We start from the raw sequence: 8,725 nt of genomic DNA on the forward strand, positions 1-8,725 counted from the left end.
GCAGTTGTGGAATGAGGGCTTTCCTTATTTGTTGTCGTATGGCTGTTCATATGTATGTGCTTTTCATTTCTTTTCGAGTGCATTCCAACTACTGTATGTATACGAACTGCAACTTAATGGACAAGTGTGTATGTATGTGTATACATGTAATGTTACATCCCTAAAGAAATAGGTGTGTATTATTTGATATTTCAATAGATACCATTTATCAAGCATGCGCCTATCAGCTTTTCACATTAAATCAATATGAGTGCATCCAATGAAGCTCGATAGAGCAGTTTTTATATTAAAAATATAAAAAAAACGTGCATATATTTATTTATTTAAAAGTAACAACCGATTTATTACGCAAAAAATGCCCTGTGTTCTTAAAAGCCATCACATGTACTGCTATTATTTATCTATGTAGTAAGTGTGGCAAAATGTTTAATATTTAATACTCTTTAAATTAATTTGTGAACATGTGCAAGTATTCATCGACAGCATTAGAAAATATGAAAACTTTACTTGCGTGCGGGTACTTGCGCATATGCAATCCGAACAGCTTTGAGTATGCAAACTATCACTTATTTCTTAATGACTTTATTTTAATTGCAAAACTGTATTTAATAAATATCATTGTTATTTGTATTATATAAAATGTATGTATGGATAAATTATTTGTTGTCCACAATTAAACAGGTTTGTCAAAACTTTTCCTTCCATTTTCGTTCATTTTCGAAATTTTACTGGTAAATGTTGTTATTAACAATCCAAAGATCAACCATTTACTACACAGGTTAGCAACACAACAGAACACAACATTGCAATCAGCCACAGCGACGTCGGCAACACTGCTACAGTGTAAAAGTAATACAAAGAGCAGCCGACACAACGTATACCTAACCCCTAAAAGCGACATACAAACCATAGTCACAGCTAAAGTCAATGGTTATTCTGCACAAAATATATCGCCTAATGACAACAAGCAGGAAGTATAAGTAGAAGAAGGGATTACAAGTCATACCCTTACATTGAGCAAAAATATACATACATATAAATATGAATTAAGCACAGCTACCGTAACCAAATATACAGCAATAGCAGAAACACCAGCTACATATAATAATAGAAATAATAAAACAGCAACAGAAGCAGCAATAATAACTTCAATGGTATGTACAGAAAATTGTTACTCCAAATACAACAGCACAAACACTACACACACATACAAACAGGCCTACATATTCCACATAGTCCCTTCATGGAAATGCGAACCGGTCAAATGAGTCCGTCAAATCAACAAGGGCAGCTAATACTAGATAAAACAAGAAAAAAAACGTTACCTTCGGCTGCGAAAAACTATAATAACTTTCACAGGAATCTTTCTTATAGCATAAAAGGGTATACAAAGATCTTTATATTGAACTCGATCGCTCAGTTCGTATGGCAGCTATATGCTACTTATAATGATTCGATGTGAAAAATTCTATCGGACAATAATCCTTGGTACATTTTGTGAAGATATCTTGTTAAAGTTTGATATACAAGAATTTGACCTAAATTGTTCAATTTGTTTCGCAGCTTTAAGATTTAGTGATACAATACAAAAAAATTTTTCGGATGTTGTACCGCCCCCTAGAATAATTCAATACTTCTTGCAAAATTTCGTGAAGATATCTTGTCAAATAAAAACTTTTTTTTGGCAGTTATATGCTATAGTGGTCCGATATCGGCGGTTTGGACAGATAAGCACGGATTCGGAGAGAAAAGACGTATGCAAAATTTCAAATCAATATCTCAAAACTGGTGTACTGACATTTTGTCATGGCGACATCGACTGAGCCGTCATGCTGATAATTTTTTTTTTTTTAAATTAAATTAAATTGTCGACCAATCTTTTTATAAATATTTATTCAACAGTAAATACCCAAATCACTAAATCGGGACAAATTCCCTGCAGGTATTATTTAAGCAACGACAAGAGCAACAGTAACAATAATAATACAGTCGAAACCTGTTAAGTGCCACAACGAAATATGCAAATTTTTTTGAGTTCCTAAGAGGAATTGACACTTAAAAGAATTCCGCTTAAGAACCTTATGATACTTAAGTTTGTTATACATATAAAGATGTAACCTTTTTTAATAAAACAAAACATAACTTAAAACAAGAAAAATGTTAACTTCGGCTGCACCGAAGCTAATATACCCTTCACAGGTGCATTTCTTTTAGTAACTATGTGTCCAGTTTGTATGGAAGCTATATGCTATAGTAATCCGATCTGAACAACTTTTCGGAGATTATATTGTTACCTTAAGCAGTAATCCATGTCAAATTTTGTGAAGATACCGCGTCAAATACGAAAGTTTTCCAAACAAGCCCTTGATTCCGATCATTCGGTTTGTATGGCAGCTATATGTTATAGTTAACCGATCTGAACACTTTCTTCCGATATTATATTATTTCTATGGATAAAAAATCATACCAAATTTCGTTACGATACATCGTCAAATGAGGAAGTTTTCCATACAAGAACTTGATTCTGATCGTTCAGTTTGTATGGCAGCTATATGTTATAGTGGTCCGATATCTTCATTTCCGACAAATGAGCAGCTTCTTGAAGAGAAAATGACGTTTGCAAAATTTCAAAAAGATATCTTAAAAACTTAGGGACTAGTTCGTATATACATATGTATACAGACAGGCGGGCATTGCTAAATCGACTCAGCTCAACATACTGATAATTTATAGTATACATATGTATATATATACTTTAAATGGTCTCCGCCGCTTCCTTCTGGGTGTTACAAACCCTGTTCAGGGTATAAAAAGAACATTTATTAAACGATGGGAGGAGTTATTTTATATGTTACATTTTTGTGTACAAAGTTTGAAAGAAACCGGTGAAGTAGTTTTGAGAAAAACACGTCCATAATTTATAAACTAAATAAGTGACGAAAAAAATTAGCCTGTATTTTCTACTTAATCCATATTTAAGAAATAAACTCGCAAAAAAAATAATTTTTTTACCAACAAAACCTTACTCCCTCTTTTAAGCTATTCGACTGCAATGGGTGGTGGCTTAACTCTAAGTACGCCATTCACTGAGAGGCAGTCGGTGAAGGTGTTTATGGCTCCACTGTGAATCGCGGTCAGTGCATGTCTGAAGTTTGTTGGGTCCGAACGACGTAGTTAAAGAAGGACCTCTTGATGCTCCTTGTTGACTGCAGTGATGATTTCTGCGAAATCACCCAGCAGAAACTGCTTGGAGAGGAGTTCATTTTGCTCCTTAACTGGGAGCATATGGGCCTCACTGTCCAGGTGTTCGATGGGAGACATCAAGAGGCATCCTGTCGTTATCCGGAGTGCAGTGTTCTAACATATTTGTAGCTTCCTCGTCTGTGCTTCACTACTTCATCTTAGCGTTATTGACAGTCGGAATCTTAACGCTAGACTACAGTATTAAGGCACACATTGTACTCCCTCGTCCAGTTTGTGAACATGGTTGCTGTGGATTTTGTTACGTTCCGTACAGCGAGGAAGCGAGAAAGGGCGAAAAGATAGCCGTTTGAGCGCATTCCATCGATTAAATTGCCCGACGTCATTATCGCTGCAGAACTCCCTTTTAAACTATTCTCAGGTAGTTCAGAAACCACCTCTTCAGTCCTAGAGGGAGCGTAGACTTTTCGATGTCCTCAAGTAGCGTTTTGTGATACACGATGACAAAGGAAGCCATGCTGGTGGTTTATGAAGGTGTGTGAAGATCGGGAGTAGTAAGGCCTATGTGTCTTAACTGCTGGGGAGAGGAGAGCTGTCGGACGATAGGACTTCCCTTTGCTGGCGGATTTCCTAGGTTTCGGTAGAGGGACCACTCTTCCGGTTTTCCACACCTCGGGTATTTGAAAATTGGTCAGCGACGGGTTGTGAACCTTGGTGAGGTAGGCCCGTTGGACGATACGGCTTGTTGATGACACTCTGAACCTCCTCATCGGTGAAAGTGGTGCGCAGTCTTTTGGCATTTTACGCAGCCGACGGGTAACACATCATTTGGCACATCGATAGGTTTAGGATCTTGGTGAGGTAGCTCACTTACGTCGAGCCTATGTGCTTTAGCAACAGCATGTTAATTCCAGCAGGGCCAATGGACTTTAACTATTGCCTTGTTGATGATAAGTGGTGCGCAGTCTTTTGGCCTTTTGCGCACCCTTCGGGTAACACTTAACTTTAAACTTTGCTTAACTTTGCCTACCGAAAGGTGCAGTGTAAATTGCTGCTAAATTAGCTCGTACACTTCTTCGGGTCCAAATAGGTCTGGCCTGCAAATTGGATTTCAACTGTGTTATCACATCCCTTCGGATTAGACAAAGCCTTGAGAGTAGTCCAAAGCTTACTCACACCGGTGGAGAAGTTGCATGACTTTAATTGCTCTATCCATTTTCCCCGCTTATGTTGATTTGCCGAATCTCCAAATTGAGATCCCTTATTCGGGAATCACAGGGATCGGCATGGTGTAAGTTGTTGGGCTCATTTACTAAAATAACTGCTTCGGCTGGGAAATTAGGGCGGAGTTCGTCGATTCTTCCAGACGGGATGAAGCGATCGGTAGCTGCTGCGATCACCTAGCACAGTGTTTCCCAAAGTGGGCGATAACGCCCCCTTGTGGGCGCTGCAGGTGTCAAGGGGGGGCGGTAAGAGACCCAGAAAGAAAATGGGGGCGTTGTGTAAAGGCCTGGGGGGTTGTTTGTAATTTTATTTAGCTAGGAGGCCTCTTAGACAACGACTACATGGTGGTATGCGTATTTTTTCCACCTGGTAAGGATTTCGATATACGGGAGTTTAAATCTATTCTAACTTTAATGCCTAAACCAATTATTATCTGTGGAGATGTCAATGCTTGGAGCCCACTTTGGGGATCCTCCAAAGAAAACAAGAGGGGTAAAGCAATTGTGAACTAATTTCTTCCCAAGACTTAACTGTCTTAAACGACAAATCTCCGACACACTTTTCCTCACATCAGTCATTCACGCATGTTGATATCACGATATCTCCCACCAGCATTTTCCCATTCCTTTCTTGGAGAATTTTAGATAATCTCTGTGGCAGTGACCACTACCCGATAGTTTTCCACCTAAATGGTAAAATAAAAACTAAGACTGTTCACATACCAAGATTTAAAACTGATAAAGCAGATTGGGAAAAATACAAATTGCTGTGTGACGAGCAAAATCAAATCCATCCCGTTAGTAACAATATTAATTAGGAAGCCAAATCTATTAAAAAGATTATACTTAGTGCAGCCACTTCATCTATTCCACAAACTCATCCGTATTTGCATAAAAAATATGTCCCCTGGTGGAGCAAGGAGCTTGCCGAGCTGCGTACAATAAAACAAAATGCATGGTATGATTTTAAACGCAACCTGTCTAACCAAAACCTCATGGTATATAAGGCAGCAAACGCCAAATTTAAACTTTCTGCAAAAAGAGCGAAAAAAGAATGCTTTATAAACATCACTAGTAACATCAATCCATCATCTTCTCATAAAGAAATATGGAAAAGTATAAAAAAGCTGTCGGTCTCTTACAATAATTTTACGGCTCCACATCTTATAATAAACAATAATCTCATTTCTTGTGCAAAAGAAATTGCTAACTCATTTGCAAATCACTGGTCTAGTTATTCCGATAATAAAAATTTCCCTCACGACTTTGTTGTCCAAAAATCCAGAATTTTAAACGATATATATCGCCCCCCACAAAATATTATTCGCTTAGCTAAAGAGATTGACAAACATATCACCATCCAAGAGGTCAATAAATTTTGGAACAAGGCCAAAGGCTCCGCTCCTGGCTACGACAGGATTAGCTATGTAATGATTAAAAATATATCTGATTCTACTAAAACTAGGCTATTAAACCTATACAACGCCATTTTCTCTTCTAGCAGAATTCCTCAAAGTTGGAAATGTGGGTGTACAATCCCTATTCGAAAGCCTAACAAACCAGCAGATCAGCTGCCCAGCTTCCGCCCGGTTTCCTTATTGCCTTGCAACAGCAAAGTTATCGAGAAAACAGTTGCTAACCGTCTAATGTGGTTTACTTCTAAACATAAATTGCTAAACCCTATTCAGGCTGCCTTTAAAAATGGCCATAGCACAATCGACGCTCTATTATCTTTCGACCATTTCTTTTCATGTGCCCCGTCTAGTAAGAAACATATTACCGCACTTTCCCTAGACTTCGAAAAGGCCTTCGATCGTATCGGGGCACACATTGTTCTAAGACAATTAAGGAAATGGGCAGTTGGCTCTAAAATCTACAATTTTGCTAAAAGTTTTTTAATTAACCGAAGATTTATGGTCAAGATAAACGGCGCCTTTTCCGACATATACAACTTAGAAAATGGGATTCCGCGAGGTTCGCCTCTCTCGGTGGTGTTATTTGTTATCGCGTTTGAAGAAATTAGCAAAATAATACATAAGCACAATATATGTAAATCACAATATTTACGCAGATGATGTTCTGATATTTACTAAACTTGATAATTTAGTATCGGTGAGAACCATTTCCAGTAAAATCATTGATGATATTTCTGTATGGTCGCTTGAATCAGGAGCGATTATATCATATGAGAAATGAAATGTCCTGCATATTTGTCCAAAGAAGCGCTTTTCAGATGTAAGACTATCTTATTAAAATGTACCTATAAATAATGTTAATGAATTGAAGATATTGGGGGTTTTCTTTGATAGTAAATATACTTTTAAGTTCCATTGCAATTATATTAGAAAAAAACTATTAAACCACCTTAGCATTGTAAAATACTTTTCCTCAAAAAGTCCTTTGTACATACTTCTACTCTTTCTAATATTGTTAAATCGTTATTTTTGTCGGTAATTGATTACGCTTTACCAATTTATAGAAGCTGTGCCAAAAGCAACTTGAATCTTCTTTGTGCTCCATATCACGCAGCCTTCTCCACTACTCCAGTTTGTAACATTTTGGCTGAATCCGGACTTCCTGACCTCACCGAACGGGTGGAATATATGACCGCTGGACTTATATACAAAGTTTCATCCTGCAACAACTCCAACCTGTATAAAAATGTACTCAATGCTATAAATAGGAAACGCTTCCCAAAGAGGCTCTCGGCACTACATGGCGAGGTTCTCTGTCTAGAGAAATGTATATACCGGTTAAACCCACTCGGCAAGCTCACAGTACATACCCACCTTGGAATCTTTCGGACTCGTCATTTATTAATTGCATTCAGGATTATCAAAAGCAAAATACTTGCGCCCCTATCTACCAGCAAGTTTTCCTCGAGACCAAACTAGAGTTACACTTAAAATCGTTCAAATTATATTTACGGATGGCTCAAAAACTAACTACTCAACGTCCTTCGCAGTTATATTGGAGGATTTACTGGTTTTGAAAAAAGGTTTGCTGCACAATCACTGCTCTATATTCACCAGTGAAATCTTCGGGTAAATTCTGCATTTGTACAGACAGTCAATCTGCCATCGATGCCGTCAAAAATTTTACCAATAACAGTGTCTTAGTAACTTACGTTCGTGATCTGCTCACCAAGCACGCAAATAAAATGAAATTGATGTGGATACCTGGTCACTGTGGAATTCAGGGCAATGAACTCGCCGACTCTGTGGCGAAAAGTATTCATGTAGAACCGGTTCTGTGCTTTGACGCTCTTGAAAAAGCTGACTTAAAACGTCTAATAAAGCAGTACGTACATAACAAGTCCCTGTTGAAATCGAATGAATACGTTCATCATTATGCGGCAATTAATCCTACCAGAGCAAAGCCTATGTATCCCACGAACTCCAAACATTCAGACATTTTGTTATTCACTAGGCTTCGTCTAGGTCATACGCAGATCACGCACGATTACCTGTTAAATAATGGAAACGGATCCTGCTGCTTTTGTAGGTCCTCTAGGACATCAGTAAGACATACTAAATGCATGCCCCCAATTTACCAATACAAGGCGAAGGATGTTTGGCACAGCTCTCCCATCGAAACTGCTAACTAATACAACATCGTCGAATAGAAGTACTATATCTAACTTTCTTATAACATGTAACATAGCACATTTAATTTAATATAAACTGTACAATTTATATATTAATGATAATATTTATGTATATCCGTTATTTAGACATAACATCCAATTATTACTATCATATTAAATTGTAAAGACCAGCTGATGGCCTCGAGCTAGTACTGCTAATTTTGCTATTTTCTGTATATTTATATGCTTAAAATAAATATGAATCTGAATCTGAATCAATTGCTACGGATGGCGCTCCGGCTATGATAGGGTGCCATAAAGGCTTAATAGCGCACTTAAAAAATAAAACTCCAGATGTCCTTGGTGTACATTGCGTTATTCATAGACAACATTTAGTTGCTAGAAACTTAAGTGAAAAACTATTTCAATTACTGCAATATGTCATCAAAGCAGTCAATAAAATCCGCAACAGCTCTTTGAATGATAGATTATTTCATCAGCTTTGTGTTACTAATGACGAGGATTTCAATCGTTTGTTGTTTCATACTGAAGTTCATTGGCTATCAAGAGGCAATTGTCTGACTCGATTCTACAACTTGTTTGACTCTGTTATAGAGTTCTTGGAAACTAAAGATACAGAATTTCAAGACAAGCTCATAACATTAAAGAATGATATAGCTTACATGACAGACCTGTATAAATTGTTCAACGACAT

The 8,725-nt window shown here is 37.5% G+C and overlaps 1 long non-coding RNA gene and 1 pseudogene across 2 annotated transcripts; both read left to right on the forward strand.

Annotated features, from left to right (window-relative positions):
* The first annotated feature begins 302 nt into the window (after positions 1-302).
* Positions 303-7,199, forward strand: LOC120779622. 2 transcript variants are annotated; one of them, XR_005705687.1, is made up of 3 exons: positions 303-408; positions 779-1,154; positions 6,904-7,199. It is a non-coding gene; the product is annotated as an uncharacterized LOC120779622 (long non-coding RNA). The 2 variants fall into 2 exon arrangements; XR_005705686.1 differs by lacking the exon at positions 303-408 and having other exon boundaries at positions 418-1,154.
* Positions 7,200-7,419: 220 nt separating this feature from the next.
* Positions 7,420-8,285, forward strand: LOC120779620 (annotated as a pseudogene).
* The last annotated feature ends 440 nt before the right edge of the window (positions 8,286-8,725 follow it).

The sequence above is a fragment of the Bactrocera tryoni genome, unplaced genomic scaffold, assembly GCF_016617805.1.
Source record: "Bactrocera tryoni isolate S06 unplaced genomic scaffold, CSIRO_BtryS06_freeze2 scaffold_11, whole genome shotgun sequence".
Classification (NCBI taxonomy): domain Eukaryota; kingdom Metazoa; phylum Arthropoda; class Insecta; order Diptera; family Tephritidae; genus Bactrocera; species Bactrocera tryoni.